Below are 19,597 nucleotides of genomic sequence, written 5' to 3' on the forward strand. Positions count from 1 at the left end.
TACAGATATGTATATTTATATATGCTTTATATATTAAACACCACTGATATAGTATGACTGAAAGCATTTCTTCACCTGGGGTGAAACTATTACTGACAGATAGGCAATTTCAAAATTTGTCAAATGAATTAAAAATATAGAGAAAAGATGCTGTTCTAGGCACTATAATCATGGGAATAAGTACATGCTTAAAGGAACACAGTCAAGGTAAATCACAAAAATTATCAACTGGCCCGGTGAATGACATACTGAAAGCCTGTTTATGGCCGCATTTATTTTGCTATGATGATGTGGTTAATGAAAATATTATGTGTAAAATCAGTGTCTCATGTAACAGTTGGCATTATCACTGCTGTTCTTAAAGTGCCTCTGAGATCCCACAAAACAATGATCAAAGCACAAGTCCAGTCACAGACTTCTACATTGCATTATTTGTATTTTCTTGTCAGAAGCTTAAAATTATTAAAAACATGATCCACAGATGTAACTCGAATTTCTGGATTTCATTTTTATATCATTGCAAGGAAGAAGGGAGGAGATAAAAATGAATAATAGCTCCCAATTTTCTAGAGAATAATTTTTATATTCATCGACTTGATAAAAAATAATATCCCAATCCCCTAATTCAAACCTATTTGACTTTCAAGACTATAAAAGAGGAGGGAAAAAAGTAAAAAAAAAAAAAAAAAATCCAGTTATTTACACTTCAACTTCCATGGAGAAGCATACCTGAGAGAAAAAAATAAAGTTATTTTTAATCTGGCTCTACAAATTACTTGTTCTGTAGTATGTAGTATTGGGAAACTTTACTTCTTTGTTTCATTTTTATTTCATTTAAGAAAAAAAAAAGGCTGATACAAAATAATGATGTATACCTACCTTCATTACTAAGAAAAATGGAAAAGGAAGAGAAAAAAACTTTAATGTCCAATTCTATAACTATATATATTCACGACCTAACACAGATTGTTTCATCAGTGAATGCAGGAAAATATGCATACAATTAAGGACACTAATATTCAAAATAAAACAGTTGTATACAGTACTATTTACACCAGATTTCCAAGAAGGAAAAGAGCATCGGACTCCATGAACACTGAATTTTGTTTCCTGTGAAAATTTTCTAATCTCTGATATACCTATATTTTACAAGCACAATATAAGTATAATTTATCTAATGATTATTTCCTTATTATATATTACATGTACTTTGGCCAATTTATTTCTGATTTTAACTTAGCTAGAAGTATTTCTCAAAGAAGCCAAAATTTAATTTGTGAAAAGATATACACTGAAACAACCTGTAACAATGATTCATAGAAACATCAAAACATCAAAAGGAAATTTTTTTCAGTTCTACACTAATACCAAATACTGAAATTCACTATATAACCATAGAATCATAGAAAGGCCTGGGTTGAAAAGGACCACAATGATCACCTAGTTTCAACCCCCCTGCTGTGTGCAGGGTCACCAACCACCAGACCAGGCTGCCTTGGTCTATAGATATAATCACTGTAAAATACATTCACAATAATTGACTCCATACATTCCAAAGCAGAGATATGAGTGTTAATTGATGTTAAGAAAAAAAAAAAAAGAATCACAAAGATCTCTAAATACAAATCACAAAAGATTCTCCTTCTTGTTTTATCTCATTATTTTCTACTGCTGGAAAATACTCCAAATATTTTGCTACACAGACATTTAGTATGTACCTAGAGTAACTTTCTGAAGTTGTATGTATGTATGAGAAAACATATTTCATTTGAACATGGATGACTGAAAATTAATAAGTCTTAGGGAAATTGACTTTTTATCTCTCTAGGGAAAAAGAAAATCAAAACATAATCAATACTCTGAATGGAAGAAGATTTTTGACAACCACAACATCTACTCTCACTATCACCAAACATTTACTAAGAAGCACTTTGAGACAGATTTATGAGTTGATTCAATTGATTTCAAAACCAATGAGATATTTTCATTCAGAGTCCACAAAAATGAATAAAATGCATAACAATTATAGGAAATAAAATAATTTGGCCCTAATGATTCAGAAAATATCAATATTTAACAATTAACCTCAAGTTTTTCAAAATTGTGTGAGAATGACCTCTTTGAAATTGTTCATAAAATAATGCAAAATATGTGATATTTTTTCGCTGCAGTCCACAGAATGTGTATATTCCTCTGATTACTTCATAAGCAGTTAAGTTGTTGCTGGTCCTATCCTGCAGGTTCCTTACTACAGCACTTCAAAGAATCAAGACTAATTGATACAATTCCATTCATTATTCTGTACTTCACTAAAATATATTGTTGAGCAAACATTCCTGACAAACAAAAATATATGAAATGTGAGCGCAAATACATTCCAAGAAAATTCTCAAATAAGTAAATGAATAAATAAATACACAAATAGAAATAGTTGTCCATGTCTATAGATGATTCCCAGACTATCCAAAAGAGAAATGAATGCCTATAAAAAATGCTACAAAATACAATCATTTTCCACACAGATTTCAAAAATACCACTGTGTCTGCATTTCATCATTCTACAAAGTAAATTAGCTAATAGGCATCTGGGTAAATAAATGAAGTACATACTGGGATACTATAAACAGGTACAGTAACAACACAAACACACTGAAGCATAGCTTGGAAAGAATGGAGCAAAGTGACAGAAGCTGACTGCTTTGGACTCCTATGAAGAGCAGTGAAGAAGATGGGACAATATAACACACAACTTTATCCTGAAGTAAAAACTGAAACCACCCTATATTTTCCTGATCTTCTAAGTGGTATTATCAAAATTAGAATATACCGAGAAAGAAGTAATCTGCTTTAATCCATAATGTCAGTCTTTTTATCTAACTTGGAACTGCCAATACAAAATGTGAAACAGGGACAGCCCTAATCTTGGACACTGCACCAATCAGAACTTGATATCTCCTGGTAAAATCTTTCTGAGGTTTAATTCACTCCTACAGTGAGTATGGACAGCACACATTAGCACCATTTCTTTCACAGTAGCAGACCAGAACTGGAAAATGAAGAGGAACATGAAGTACACTGCATCCTCGCTGAAGAAATAGTATAGGCGTTGCCATAGATGAGAACTCAAAACATAGACACAATCTCTATAAATTGATAATGCTAATTACTCTCAAATCTGACTGAAATGAATACGGACACCTACAGAATGGTGGTATTCTATTTTTTCCATTTCAAATACCGTAGGGGAAGAGATTTAATATATATATTACTATGTTCTTGTTTTGCTAAACTGAGCATGGTTTTATTTCTTAGTAGTATTAAAGAATGCACAAAATAGAGAAAACAAAAATGTGGACAGCCAGAACAGTCCATGTGGTTCAATGCTCGTGACTCCTGCCGACTCACTGAATTACTCTGTACAACTGCAGATTATGAATAATCAGTGAAGTCTGAAAACACATACATGACCAAAACAGTTCTAAATCCATGAACATGTACATTAAAAGGCACTTACACTCAAAGGCACAAGCAGAATTATTTCAATAAACAGATCATTGCGCATCTTACAAATGCTACAGAAAAACAAAGTGTTTAGAAGTTACTTTTTTTACAGGGTTATGGAAATCCCAATAAAAATCAAAATATTTTCCAACGTGACTGTTAATCAAATAATTTTGTAAAAGGCATTAAAAGTTTTCTCTTCAGTACAGGCTTTGACAAATTTTTACTCACATGTATCTGGCTCTATGAGTTTACTGCTCTCTACAACTACCTGAAAGGAAGTTGTGGAAAGTTGGGGGTCAGCCTCTTCTCCTGACAGGACTCTTAACTAGTGACAGGACTAGAGGGAATGGCCCCAAGTTGAACCAGGGGAGATTCAGGTTGGATATTAGGAAAAAAATTCTTCAAAAGAGTGGTCAGGTGATGGAATGGGCTGCCCAGGGAGGTGGTTGAGTCCAGGGAGGTGTTCAAGAAATGCTCACAAGTTGTACTAAGGGATGGGGTTTAGCGGGGAAATATGGTTGGTAGGTGGATGGTTGGACTGGATGATCTTAGGGGTCTTTTCCAACTTTGGTGATCATATGATTCTATAATTCTATCCATATAAACTTTATAATTTTTCAAAGAAAGAAAAAAAACAACCTTAGGTATTTCAAATACTGATAGCAGTCTAGTCCTCTGTCACTGTCAAAGAAAACAAAATTGAACAAGATTGTTCTGTACATTAAAACTACAAATAACAGCAACATTTAACTACAAAAAAAAAAAAGGGAGATTTTCCTAGAATTTCAATATTCTGACTTGAAAAACAATAATTAAAAATGAGTGCTATCTCATTGCTTGAGATTAAGTACTGATATTAAAAGTAAATAATTTTTATTTTATGACGAGAATTTATAATGCTGTCCATGTTGTTCTATTACAGGACTTTTTCTATTAAGCTCTTTCTTTACTTCTGACATGACTTCAGTTCCACACATGAATATTTCCCACTTCTGGACTGGCTAATGCTGACCTGTCTGGACAGCTCACAGCTCCAAAACCATGTCCTAGAGCTCCCAAGGTGGTATCAGAATGATGGTAACCATGTATTTCAAGGGTTCCATGTGCTGAAGAGGAATGTACCTTTCAGGAAATGACAGAATAGTGAGGTGAGAGTGCAACACCTGCAAAGATACATGAATAGCATCTTGGACAGAATAACCTAGGCTGATACCACAGAGGGTTAAATCTGCACAATCCCATTGGCATTGTAATTTAAAAAGTATAATTTCTCAGGAGGGGAGAACTAGCTGATAATGATGCTCAAATTGTCATTCTTTTTGAATTATAGATAGCAGTAATTGAGAAGAGGTGAATGGTGCGATTAGCGTTTGAGTTTGATTTATCAACCATTTCTCCATCTCTCACTGAGGAACCAATGAGTACCAAATGAGATGAAGTTGTACGACAGCCAAAACATGCATTTGGAGCTGGCTGAAAGCAAAAGTGGAAGGCGAGAACAGATGAAGGAAGTGGTGACTTGTGTGTAGCTGGTTTTAGATAATATCACTTTGACCATTAAAGCAACTGTGACTTTGTGTCTATTATATTCCCTCTTAGACTTCATAGTTTGGATGACAAAATACTCCAGGCCTCGAAGTCCAAGCGCAAGACTGACATAAAAAACAATCCTGCATTTAAAATCTGGACACATTGAAATTCCTTTGTGCTTTGCTTTTTTTTTTTTTTTTTTTTTTAACATTTAAGATTTATTTGTGATCTAAGTACCATTACTCCCAGTAGTTATGCCACTACAGATCAGTTTTGTCAATTATGTCTTCTGACATCCTGTGTAATTTTGTGCTATTCTGGAGACAGACTGTACGTGTTAACAACAGAAAAAATGAAGAAATAGCGGCTTCAATTTCAGAGTGTTGTTTCCTTTATAAAACATGATGAAACATACTCAAGAACAGTCAATGTGGGAATACATAACTTCAGTAAAAACTACAGGAGTTTCCCAAGATCCTCCAAGCGAGATGCTGCAGATGTACATGGTTGAATAAAGTGAAAAAAAAAAAAAAGGAAGAAAAAAAAAAGGAGAAAAACAAAAAAGGGAATCTGTTTTAATTTTATGCACAGTTCTTCCTTTTCCGGAGCAAAGGGTAAAAACTGCCAAAGCAAGAACATTTTGTTGTCTTAGTTGTGCTCTGTGTATGCATCACTAAATGTAAACAAATCTTGATTAAAAGAATCACCTTTGGAATTTCAAGAATCACAATTTTTTTAGGAAGCTTTCTGATTTCAGGTTGTGTTGATGGACACATATGAGGAAATCTCCATACCAAGTACTTCAGATTGATGTTTTTTATATGTGAAATTTAAGCAACTTGTGCATGAAACTGTTCCTTGAAGCAGCATGAAAGACAAGACCTTTTGCAAGCTGACATGCTGATACTGAATGACGATAAAATTCCAGAAGTCGATTAAATATGTGACCAAAATTCCTAGTCTGAAAATCTACCTTTGATGATGAGAAAGGGCTGTTAGTCACAACAGCCATCATCGTGTAGAAGCTGATGGAAGCTCCCTTCTGGATTATGGATGGCATATTCACAATATTTCCCCATTCTCTTCAGGTAAATGTATTCTATCCATGCACCTGTTGGAGACAGTAGAAAATTCCAGAGTATTGCTATGTGTATTTGCCTTAATGTCCAGTGAATCAGAATAATGTTACAGTAGTGTCTTGGACTTCAGTGATTTTTTTCAGTGTTTCTTTTAGAACTGCAGCTCATTTAATACATATTTCAGCATGCTGCAAATTCCTGAAATGATTAGGAATTTGGTTCTCCACAAGGATGACATTATTGAAGAGCCCACTGCTTTCAGATCTATAGTGTAACACCAGGGAAGTCACAAAAAAAGAATCTTGAAGAAAAAGGAATGGTTCTTTTGATTTTCTGTTCATCTGCAGATACAGCAGCTACTTTTAAAGAGCTCAGACTGAAAATTGTAGAGGTTCTATGCAGGTTTCTAACAGCATGTATAGTATCAGAAAAGACGTATTCTTGCAAGCTTCATAAAACTTTCAGAAATTATGAACTGGTATTTGACTGATTCATGCCAGTACTTCTTTTAAACTTAAGTTAATTAGTAATGAGATGACACAAGATATCCAATACACCAAAAGCACACAGTAAGACACAAAAACAAAACAAAACAAAACAAAACAAAAAACCCAACAACAGCAACAAAAACAGCCTTCTTCCCTTGGTTGGATTTACTTACAAAAGAGTATGAAATAAAATAATAGAGAAAATAAAATGATCAGCCATTCAAGATTTCATACACTGAACAGGCAAATCACAAGAAAGATTCCTAATGGCAAAAATTTTAGCATTATATGATAAAATCTTGTAGAGGAAAACATGCATTAGTGTTAGTCATAAAAATAACAACATCCACAATTGTGTAGAAGGGTAACAAAAAATATTCCATCAGTACTAACTACATATATACCTTGTAATTAGAAATTCTGATTCACTGACAAATAATACTGTAATTTGTGGTTTTATTTCTCAGAATTTTACTGATCTGAATCTACCTCAGCTATGATGCCATTAGCATAAGTGACTCAGATGGATTCTGATCAGCAGAATTCTCAGGAATAAGACTGTTAAGCCACAACAGTCTTATTCAATAATAATAATAATAATAATAGCAATAATAATAATTAAAAAAAAGAAGGAAGAGAGAGAGACTGCCACTAAAAATAATGGTTCTGCTATACAATTATGTTTCACTTCTATAATAAAATCTTGTAGACTGCTTCTTTGGATAAATGAGAATGACACATGATTATAGGATACCTCTGTAAGTCTTTAAAATGACTGAGAAATGTGTCCAGCTTCAGTTCAGATTAGTCACAAGGCCTTGCAGCAAAGAATGAATACGGGAATATTTCAGCAGAAGCACAGGGCTTCAAACAAGTACCAACAAGGTATCAAGCACTGCTTAAGTGTAAAATACTGTGATTTCCTAGAATTTATTCTTCAGTGCTTACTTGACCTCTATGCATATAAAAAATAAATATCACTACTGAATATAAAAGGTTTAAGTAACAATCAATTTGCTTATTCAGAAAGGGAACTTCAACCTGGCCCTGTTTTTATTCATATCTATTCAAATTTTAAGTGAATATTAGATCAGCTGTAGAAATCATTAGTGAAATGAAAATATACCACTGTCCTATGCTGAAGTGCCCATACAGAGTTCTCCTTATGAGCTGTTAGAAAACAGTGTGAGAACATGGAAACATTAAGCACTAGGACCCAGCTATCCTTCAAGCGGGAATTGTAACCCAGTGAGTACAATTTCACTGTTATTTACAAAGGCTCTGTATTGATCCAGCAGTGCAGACCTCTCTCAGGACTTAATCAGGAGTTGCCTTGGTAGGAGGCAATTTCAGCCTGTTCCAGGATTACAAGATCCTCTGTCATTAAGTAACTACCTAAATTTGTTTCTTAGCAATGAGCATCCCTGTATAGCAAATGCCAAAAAGTTATTACCTTTTTATCTTATTAGGAATTGGAGAAGGTGGCTTTGTAACTCACTATCTAACCACTAATATCTAATCACCAATCTAATCAATCTGATCACTTCTACCAGTGAAAATAGTCAAACTATAGCCAAAAATCAATGGGGAAAAAAAAGAAAAGCCTGTGAACTGCCTGCAATACAGAATAGACGTCAACCTAATTGAGGTAAGGAAGGAAACATGGTATGAGTTATGGCTTCATTTAAATATGTTAGCTTGAGCCTCTTCTATTTTTCACTGGAGAAGAATTTAAGAAACTGATGAATTGCAAACCCTTCTTCATAATTTTTTTATTTTTTATTGAGGAAAATTAGCACTCTCAACCACAGGTCTCAGGGTAGGACTGGAAGGATGATTGTAACAACATGAAAAAAACTAGGAAGCTTTTATAATTTTAACCATAATATTGATTATTATTTCTGTAGCATGTTTATGACTTAAATTGTTGGTACTGTAACTTGAGTAAGAATAACATTTTCCTCTATTTTGCTTTTACTGATAGCATTACTTGGATCAGTAACAAATTATTGGAAGGCTGTATGTTTATTTACTCATTAAGCTCTTCTGTAAGCATATAAAATAATCCCTCAAATTGCATCTACTCCAGGAACCTCAAGCAGAACTTACTGCATTTGTAAATTTGCTTGTATAATTTTAGTATGTTTTAAGCTCAAACCATGACTGAGTTGCTTCCATTGCTTTAGTTGCAGGAATAACTAGTACAGTGAAGGTATGCAGTTATCTACAGTGTGGAACCATAGAGAAAGTCCATAGAGAATAGCACAGCCTCTGCTTTCTTTAAAACAAAAAGTAACAGAATTTGAAATTGTCTTACAGATTTGTTCAGTAGTTGTATGCAGCTTAGGATTCTTTCCAGTTTTCTGTAAAGGTGATGTATCTTTTATTAAAATGACTACGGCTAGACAGCAGATAGAAAGTCTGTCTGGAAACTGGGATGAGGTGGAACCCTGCAGCGGTATACAAGCAACAAGGCTTCCTTAGGGGAAGGAAAGGCACAGAAAGCCAGAAATACATAACCTGAGTGATGAAGGGTGGGGGAATTGTATGCAGCAGGACACAGATCCAAATGTCAGCCCTCAAAGATCAAAAAATCTGCTCACAGAACCAGAGAAGTCTGTAGGGCTTTTCACTACTTGAGAGACAACAGGAAATTATTGAAGTAGTAAAAAAAAATAAAAATAAAAATGAGAAGAACTAACCTGGACAGATCTGAAAGGACAAAAGTATTTATTTTCAAATTATTCTATTTAATTAATATTATTTGAGCTTCTCTATTTATTTATATCTATTTTACTTTATTTGTACGTAGAGATATAAGTAAGAGATTATGCTGTAAAAATCAACCAAATTGGATGAAACCTATTATGGAAAAACCTTCTACTACTAGAGCTTGGAAAAAAGATGGACAGCAGAGACTGTGATAAGGCAACACAAAAAATTCAAGTGTGAATCTACAACGGAAATAATCTCTGCTGGAGCAGTTTCTGAAGGACTTTAGCCAATCGGGCACTTTATACTGGAAAAGTGTGAGGAAGGTGCATTAAGCACAAGAACAGACCACAGCCCTCATTCCCCTGTAAGGCTCAGGAGGATGTGTGGAAGAGACAGCAGTCAGTGAAGAAAATAGTGAAGATGAGCCTGGAAAGAAAAAGAGTTGGGGGAAGCTCTTTTAGGTTTGTCTTTATTTCTCATTATCATACTCTGTTCTTAAACTGACAATAAATGAACTTCACCCAAGATGAAAATGCTTTGCCTGTGATGGTAATTGATAAGTGATCTCATGTTTTTAGCTCAGCCCAGGAGCTTCTCCTTCTTATTTTCTCCACCTGTCCTGCTGAAGAGGGAGTAAGAGAGTGGCTGAGTGAGCAGCTGGGAGCTGGCCTAAGTCAGCCCATCCCAAATGGCTTCAGAGGAGGCTGACAGCAGCTAATAGCCTCTTGGTGGGTTATCAGTAGGTGTAAGAGTTTTCTTTCTTTTTATTTGTACAGCTACCAATTCTCTGTCTTACCCAATGCAGTTAACAATAAAACTGTCAAAAAATACATTTGTTGAGGATATCTCAGGAGCAAAAACATTCATGTTATTTAATATCTGGGCATTTGCTACAAGATAAATGACTAGGATTTTATGTTTTATGATTACACAATTTCATTTTAACAAATAAGCTGAAGGTAAACAAGGACTTATCTGTTTGTATAAACCAGCACATCTTCACGCAGAATTAGTAATTTTTTTTAAACATAATTAGAACATATTTCCTAAACACAATGACCTAAGGGCATGAGAATTTCTAACACCAATGTATGAAACTTAAAGAGCTCTTACAGATCTTTATTTTCAACATACACAATATTGCTTTTGGGTGAGTGATATTTTTATCCAAATAAATCTTACTACAATGTTGGTATTGAATCACTTTGAATGTATGATCAAAAAAAAAAAAAAAAAAAACACCCCAAAAAACGAACGAACAAAAAACCCATAAAGAGGCACTGACAACTGTGGCCAAGGCCTAAACAATATTCATACTGTAATTTTTTTTTTCCCCTCCATTTAAAAGCTGTAGAGTCATTCTGGCTTCCAATAAGACTCTGCACTCATACTCACATTTTCTAAATTAGAACAGAAAATATTTATCCATCAACAGATTGTAACCCCAAGTTAGGTTTTGAAACCATGACAGCTGGTAAAAGAGTGTTGTGGTTTGTTGGTTTTTTCCATTTAGACTTTTAGATATTCACAAAATAATTTTTTAATTGCCAATTTCTGAATTAAGAAACTAGTGTTGTATAAATTTTTACCATGTAATAAAACCCGGAGCACTTCAATATTATGTATCAGCTATCTATTAAGTATATTAAACTATGTTACAATGTCAGCTTTAGTAAGATAAAGATTACCATATACAATTAATTCATTGAATTCTGACATATGTGTCACAACTTGATTTGCCTAAGCAGAAATTTATGCGAAGTAAAGAAAAAAAATCTTACTGTTAATACCATTATTCATATTAATGTGACACACACAAATTTTAGTAACACAGGTTTACTCCACACATAACTGAGTGTTGCTATTTTGACCGTGGATGAGAGCTCAGACAAACAGTTCAGTTATGCAGACTTAAGAAATATTAATGTTAGAGGCTGCCAGTGAGGGCAGGACAAGCAGTCTTCAATTTTCCCTGTGGAAATAAAAGAAAATATTGCACTATGCTTTAGGTTTGGTTCCACAGTCTCCCAACTTCCACAGATGACAAAGGCCAGTTCATTGACATTACTGTGTTAAGCCATCAAAATATGACTGTTTGAAATCTTACAGCTGGTATTAATAGAAAAATAGCATATGAGTGTATGCACAGAGGAAAACGATATAGTGAAAATGTGATAAGAAAATAAATTTCTTAACAGCAGAGAGAGGACATAAAAAAACATATTAAGAACTAATTATTATATTGAATTTAGATAATTTGTTAAACAAATTGAACAATAGATTGAGCCAGGATCCTTGCTTTCAAATCATTTTGGTTTTGCCAGGTCTGTATCCTTTCATTTTCTTCTAACAAGATGGAGAATATTCCTAATATTCAAACTGTTTTTCATGTCAGGAAAACTGACTACAGGTTACAGAAAAATACATTTTTTCCAGTATTCCACTGTTGGTTGTGTCATAGCCTGTATTTCTCATTTCACACGAGTTTCTCTGGTATCTAGAAGATTTATCCTTCCCAAAGTCTCTGGAAAACATCTTGTTAAATCAGTGAACACTACCAACTGAGATCAGTTTATAACATGTAGCTGTATGAATATCCAAGTCCAAGCTATCATAGGAAATACTGGTCTAAAAAAGTTCCCTGATAATTTTAATCTTCATTAATATAACAAACAGATTATCACCACTGACAACCAAAAGAAAAAAGCTAATATTGTGTGCCATTTTGAAGCCTGCATAGCTTTATTTCAGCCTGTAAATGGAATGTCACATCCTAGAGAAAGTACCCACAAATATATACCTGCTCCATAAGCAAATGAATTAAAAATAGAAGACATTTTTTAAGTTTATTATATAACTTAGGTAGAAACAGGATTATTCATTTACAGAATAAAAAATCTGCAGTTAAGACTTCATTAGGAACAATTGATTAAAGTAGTGATGTTCCATTTTCCCTAGTTCGCTTAAGCTTTTGATAAAGCAGAGGTGGTAAAATCTACATTTTCTTGGCTCCTTGTCATTTTTCAAGAATGCAAAGAGCCACAACTTTGCCTACTTAATTCGGTCCCACATACAAAGTTTCACTGAAAGGAAAAATTGCAGAATGGTCACAGCACCAGCTGCTGAAGTTCAAGAAACGTTTGTACAATGCTCTCAGACGCAGGATTTGAATTTTGGATGGTCCTGCGTGGAGTCAGAAGTTGGACTTAATTATCCTGGTGGGTCCCTTCAAAGTCAGGATATTCTATGTTTGTTGTGTTGTTGTTGTTGTTTGTTTTGCTTTCTAAATTCTGAACTAGTGTAAACCAAAACAAGCATCAATACAACTTGAATACATTTATAGATGCATACATACATAGCCATTTCGTTTTGTACTGTATCAAAGAGCATTTAACTTGTCTTCTAAGGGAGGAATAAATCTAATGGCCTTTTGGTCAAGTGGCTGAGATTCTGTATGGAGTTGTCAAATATAGCCACTGGTCAAACCTGTATTAGGGAAGATGTTACAGTACATCAAAATAATTTCTAACTTCAGTTCTGACTTCACTTACATATCACTGCTGATATTGTTATCAAAAAGAGAGAGGGGAACTCAGATGAATGGTTGTACTGCTTATGGATTCTGAAACATTCACAATGCTTTGCAGCTTTCCTAATGCAATGCTTCATCAGCTCGGTCAGGAAAGCTGCTTTTTATTTTCTCATCTATCTAACTGCACATTATCTTAGACCTCCGAAATCAATCATCCTACCAAAACACTCCCAGAACTGTACACTCTTATTTTTAGCTCCTGAATAATTTATCCCAACACTGCAAGTATTGCATCTGAACTGTGCCATAAGAAATTGACATAAAAATGATGAAGCAGCCCCAACACACACAGATTTCATTGCATCTGATGACTGGTAAGTAAGTATATTATCTATACATACTTCACAGTTTGCATATACCAGAGTCGGTATAGCTCCAACAGCATTAGTTATCTAACATTTAAGGTCAGCTCCATGTTTTCCATTCACTTACAAGTCTTTTTATTTACCTTCTCCTTCCAGTGAAAACATTCTCACTACCATTTCATACCCTCAGCATGTGATGCCCATTATGATTCATTCAGGAAAAGAAAAAAAAAAAAAGAGAAAGAAAAGAAAGTCCTCATGCTCCACATGTCTCTGCTCATTTCTATGTAAAGAGAATGACTGCAGTGATGATCATCAGCTATTCCAGCATCTCAGAGACCTGTACATTGCCAGGGTGCCTAGTCAGCCAATGATGCCTGGTTTAATTGTTTGCAATTTCTCAGTTGCAGTCAGCTGCACTAAGTCAACTGCAGAAGTATACATTAATTCTGGCCTGTAGCACAACAGCAAGAATAGTCTTTGGCATTATAATAGAAGCTGCTTGCACAACAAGGATATGAAAGAATTTTCTTCACTAAGGCAAGGGGACTTGCCCCTTACAGTCTTCAAACTATTCAAAAGAGAGAAATTCCTGAGATTAACTTAACAGGCTGAGATTTGCATAGGTCATAAAAAGAAAGAAATCTACCGGTATTTAAAATATCCTCATTATGTCTGTGTTTTCTCTTTCTGCATAAGTCATCTGTCAAATAAAAAGCTCATCCTTGATATAAGAATACAAGAATTCTCATTACTATCTCAAAATAAAAGCAATGTAGTTTCCTAACATTTATTCTAAAATTGCTTCTAAAACATTGCATCTTTTTGTGAGATGACAATGGCTATCATAGATAGTCCAAAAAATTTCTAATCTATTTCGTTACTATTTGTGAGAGCTGAAGTGGAGTTAAAAGGATAGGGTACAAAGCAGAGTTAACATTTCAAAGAACAGAACAAAACAAACTTCAACTCTTTTGCCCATTGCTGGATCATGAGAACTACAAAAAAACTACAAACTCCTAACAGCTATGATTTATACACCAATATAGGATGAGAAATCAAACTTGGAAAAAAACTGCTGGTCTAGGCTTTGTAATACATAGAAAATAGGAAATTACACAGGGACACACAGCACAGTACATGTAAGGAAGCAGAACTCAAACTTTCAGGCTATCTCTATAACCTTCACCATAAAGTTTAAAATCTGAGATCCTTGTGCATAGAGATCGAATACTGTAAGGTATTTCAAAGTCTTTTTGGCTAAATTCTACCTAGTTTATATAAAATAAAGTAATATTATTTTTCTTTTTTAACCGGTTAGTCCAGATAATGAGGCATTATAAAACCTAAGTATTGGATGGACACAGGAATGTGATCTCTGTGTAGTGAATTTTCTTCTTTCATTCATTTTACATGTTTAGAATGCAAATTCTTCTGGGTAAAGATTGTCTCTTTGCACACATGCTGCATACAGAGAGCTACTGTCTCAAATCAATCCCCATCTGTTATTGTTATTAGTATTCCAAAATGGAGCTTGAAATGGTAATTACAAACTACAATGGTCAGCTTTCATAATTGTGCTAGAATTACTTAAGGAAAATGTATCATGAAACCTTGCTTTCACACTACTGCAGAATGCACAGAAATCAATGACATTTTTGTCTCAGAGAATCAGGATATGCTTTCATGCAGGGTTGTGCATAGGTGTGTGTGTATGTGTCCCAAATACATTTTATAAGTGATTACAGCAAATCAAATCCAGTCATTATCCTTCCTTATGCTCCACGAAAGTGTAACTTCTCCAGCCCATTTTTACTGGGAAAAGGTCCAGGCCTGCTGGATGCACAGAAGTCTGTAAGATCAGACCATTTCACATCGCAGATAAAAGAGGAAATGGCCAGGTTGGCACATCAGTGTCAAGATGTGCAATGCTGAGGAAGGAGCTGGGCAACAGAAGCATAGAAACAAAGTACATGCACCATACACAGAGTTTTGGCTTGACGCTGAAACAGTGGATGAAGCTCTAATCATGGAGTAAATCTCCATTTCAATTTCCAAATCTTAAAGGGTGAGCCAAATGCTTTCTGTCACACATAATCATTCATTTACTCAGGCTTATCCGCTCTTATGCAGTTATGAGTTATAAAGCTATAAAAGGATTATAGAGGTCATCTATTGTAGCTGCCTGGAAAACTTTCCATTTAAACTTTCAACAGAGGTCAGAGGAAGGGAAAAGAAACTTTTATTTCAAATCCTCAATGAAAGGGAGACCACACTGTTACATATTGTTCCAAAGGCTAACTGGAAAAAAAGGAGAGAGGAGAAAGTTTCTTTGTGTCTTGTTTGAAATCACTGGGCTTCAATTTTCAAATACACAGATCAGATATATTGAAAATTGTTTATCAAAGTTATGCTTTCTTTAGAGATCATTACAGACCTCTTACTGATTAACATTGTTTCTTAAGCCCAGTAGGGTTATTACTTTTATCTATAACTTTGGTGCTTATTTTCCCTTCTTTTGCGCACAATCATTTCAAAACTCCAAAAAGTCTATGCCCTAGTTATAAAAAACATCATTTAAAACACCATTTTCACTTTGTGAAGAGTACAAATGATCTCACATTCAGACCTCTTCCTTCTTCAGTGATTACTCTTAAAACAAGGTTATCATTTAAAATGCACTCACCACATCTCACTCATTTACTTGACAGGGTATTTCTTAAGTAGCTATCCTCAGAAGGACTATGTAGCCAGGATAGTCAGTGCACCAAATGTCTATCTGCAGCCTGATGCTATCATCAAAGCTGTCAAGAGAAGAAGGAACAGACCACGCACTTCTGGAATTGCTTAGTCTGGAGAAGACGAGGTTCAGGGGAGACCTGTTTGCTCTTGTAGAACTATGAAAGGGGGTTGCAGCAAGGTGGGGATCAGCCTCTTTTCCCAGGTAACAGTGATAGAATGTTAGTGATAGATAGTTAATGGCTTTAAGTTGTGCCAGGGGAGACACAGGTTGGATATTAAGAAAAGATTCTTCTCAGAAAGAGTAGCGAGGCACAGGCTGCCCAGGGAAGTGGTGGAGTCTCTGAAGGAATCCCTGGAGGTGTTCAAGAAGCATGTAGATTTGGCACTGAGAGACACAGCTACTGTGCATGGTGGGGATGGGCTGATGGTTGGACTAGATAATTTTAGAGGTCTTTTTCAACCTTAATGATTCTATGATTTACTTAACAGTCATCTCTATTCAGTGTACGTGGCTTCTGAAGAACTTCTGTAAGACCAGTGATTCTCTCCTCATTGAAGAATTCTGGATTTTTGAACTCCTCTTTCATAGTGTGTAATGATTAAGCACAGGAATACCCAAGTTGCTTAAATCTGTTCCTGTACGTAACCTGTATTCAAAATCTCACTCTTAGAAATTTGCATTTCCCAGGATCAATTTCTTTCTTTCCTTCTTTCTTTCATATAGAAACCTATATACCAGTTACTGTAATAGTGTATCCATCAAATTTGGTATCTTGTTAATATTTTTTTCCCTATATCAAGAGTTTAAATATGTAGTCTTAAGTGATTGCTACTGTCAAGCATGTGTCCCAAAGATTTTCTATATGAAACTTACAAGATGGCAAGCATGAAGGAAGAACAATCCATCCTTCGTGCCTTAAAACAGTACAGAGGAAAGAAATATGCACCCGTATTTTTAGCTGGGCTTCCAACCTACTGGCTTTGTCACTAACTCTATTTCCTCACAAAATTTAGCACACTGACTCAGTTAATTTTGGCAGTGAAACAACTTAGATTTTTAATTTATTTTTAATTTATGCAGAGTCAGTTAGACAAGATCTATTTGCAGTGAATTCATGGCAACTATCAATGATTACATTACTGAAAGAATATGTATTGCATCTACTTCAGCTTTCCTAGTATTTTGCTGAGGAATTAGTCATGTAGACTTCAGTTATCTTTTTAGCTACTGCCACACTCATTTTTCTTTCCAAGCTCTTTGGAACTCAAGAGTGTTCTAGGATTTACTAAGAATCAACAGCACGAGTCTGAAACATTTATTGGCCATCTCCCATTCCTTTATATATTATGTGTGTCACCTACATAAATGCATTTAAACTTGTAACTAGACAACACAAAGGTGTCAAAGTCTGCAAAGTGAATGACAAAAAGCTGTAGAAAGCGCTGAATGTCTTTTGCACAGTTCTGAGAAGCATAAAGGGCAGTAGCAGTAAGGGAAATAAAAATCAAACATGCCTAATTTGCTACAAATCACGACATCCAGATATCATTACAAAAATTGTGGCAACCAGCCTAAACAATTACATTTGAGGTTTAGGACTGCAAGTTCAGAGCAGCCAGCAACAACCCTATGAAATGTCACGTCTGAAGAAAAACTCTATTATGGTTTGAAGAAGCCTGGAGAAGAGGAGGCTCAGGGGAGACCTCATTGCTCTCTATAACTTCCTGAAGGGAGGTTGTAGTGAGCTGGGGGTCGGCTTCTTCTCTCCTGTCATTAGTGATAGGACCAGAGAGAATGGTTTCAAGCTACGGCAGGGGAGATTCAGGCTGGACATGAGGAAGTATTACTTTTCAGAAAGGGTGGTCAGGCACTGGAATGGACTGCCCAGGGAGGTGGTGGAATCACCGACCCTGGGGGTGTTCAAGGAAAGACTGGATGTTGTGTTGAGGAAATGGTTTAGTGGGAGCTATTGGGAATAGGTGAACAGTTGGACTGGATGATCTTGAAGGTCTTTTCCAACCTTGGTGATTCTATGATTCTAAGATGACAGAAAATACTTTGAATGAGATATAACAGCCTGCATCTGAGCAATCTCACAAAATCTGCTAGTTTCAAGGAAACCACTGTTTCTTTCCAATTGGGAAAAACTTGGAATTTTGGTAATGTTGCTTTAATAAACCTAAAAGGGAAGGCAATCATATTAGCCAGTAATAAAAAAAAAAAAAAAAAGCTTTCATACAGGAAAAAATAATGGTCATAAATCACGAAGATATCTCTCACTGATATTTACTCTTTGTTAAATCAGAATCCCATAAACCAAAGGATGCCTCAAATTTTGCAGTATTTTGTTCAATCCACTATGTTTAGGGAGGAAGAGAAAGGAAAGAAAGAGTTATTACATAATTTGCACCTTACATAATAAGCTTTCCATATGTTCTTTGATCAAATTAATTTTGGTTTTGAGAAATTAAAATGCCATTGCATTTTTTTCTGGCAAGGAAATCCTTCAGGCAACATTCCAAAGGTATGGAACCGTTAAACATTTCAGACAGCCATCCTATAACTAACCACACAAGCTATACCTGCATTTTAGCAGAACAAGAGTAAGACTGAGCAGCTATATTCTAAAAATAATAAAACAATAATTAAAAATATTAACACTTTATGATTTTTATTCACTATCATGGTAATTGTTCTCGTGACAGCAAATCTTACCTCTTCAACCTCTTCTTCTAGAAAAAAAAAAAACGCTACCATCCCCTCAATACCTGGTTCAACAAAAGTATTCATGAACTACAGTCTGCACCAATTTTTTTTCACTACTAAAAAATTCAAAAGATGAATTCAATGAATGTAGAAAACATTTTTTTTATATTTATGCAAATAAGTCTGGTGACTGGACACTATTTCAAGTTATAACACATATAATAAATAACTTGAGTTTATGATTGCCTATAAAAACCTCTATTTTCTTCAACTCACCTTTTGCTTCTCTTTCTTGTTGCAGGACACTGCTGTATTACTCAAGAAATACTCAACAATTTATTCATCACCAGTTTGGTTTCCTATTAACCTATTCACAAAATTTGGTAGGAAAGGTCTAGTTAAGCAAGTCTTTCCTCCTTAGAGTATTGCAAAACCACGTGGAAAATTAAGAAGCATTTTTTATAGCTCGTAACATAAAGTATTTCAGAACAGTTATTTAACATTCGGCAAAAGCCTGCCATGAGCAATACATTGAAAGTTCCTTCACTGGCAAGAATAAAATGAAACCATCTAACTGCTTTTGGTCTTTTTATCTTTCACACACAAAAAAACGATACCTATATAATACTGACAAGTCTAAAGAGCTTAATCACCTGTAGTTTGAATTAAGAATGTAATACCATACTATATGAGTACTGGATAAATAACAGATTTCAATGGCATTGATGTGTTTAGCTTGTTTTTGCAATTTTCTTTCATTTTCTGATATAACTATTTTAGGAGTATTCCAAACATAAGTGAAAAAAACACATTTTTAACATTTGAACCAAGTGCAGACTTGATGCATTAGAAAGATCATCTTGAACTTGAAATAGTTAAGGAGGAGAGAGACTGTTTTGAATAATGAAAAAGTACTTGGAAAAAGAAGAAAAAAG

The 19,597-nt window shown here is 34.8% G+C and overlaps 1 protein-coding gene across 1 annotated transcript in view; it reads right to left on the minus strand.

The window, feature by feature from the left end:
• The window catches only part of NCAM2 (neural cell adhesion molecule 2), a 238,819-nt gene that overhangs the window by 82,048 nt on the left and 137,174 nt on the right, over positions 1-19,597 (minus strand). The gene's annotated exons all lie outside the window — the stretch shown is intronic.

This window comes from Lagopus leucura, unplaced genomic scaffold (assembly GCF_019238085.1).
Source record: "Lagopus leucura isolate 7727_CA_CO unplaced genomic scaffold, USGS_WTPT01 Super-Scaffold_100001, whole genome shotgun sequence".
Taxonomy (NCBI): Eukaryota; Metazoa; Chordata; class Aves; order Galliformes; family Phasianidae; genus Lagopus; species Lagopus leucura.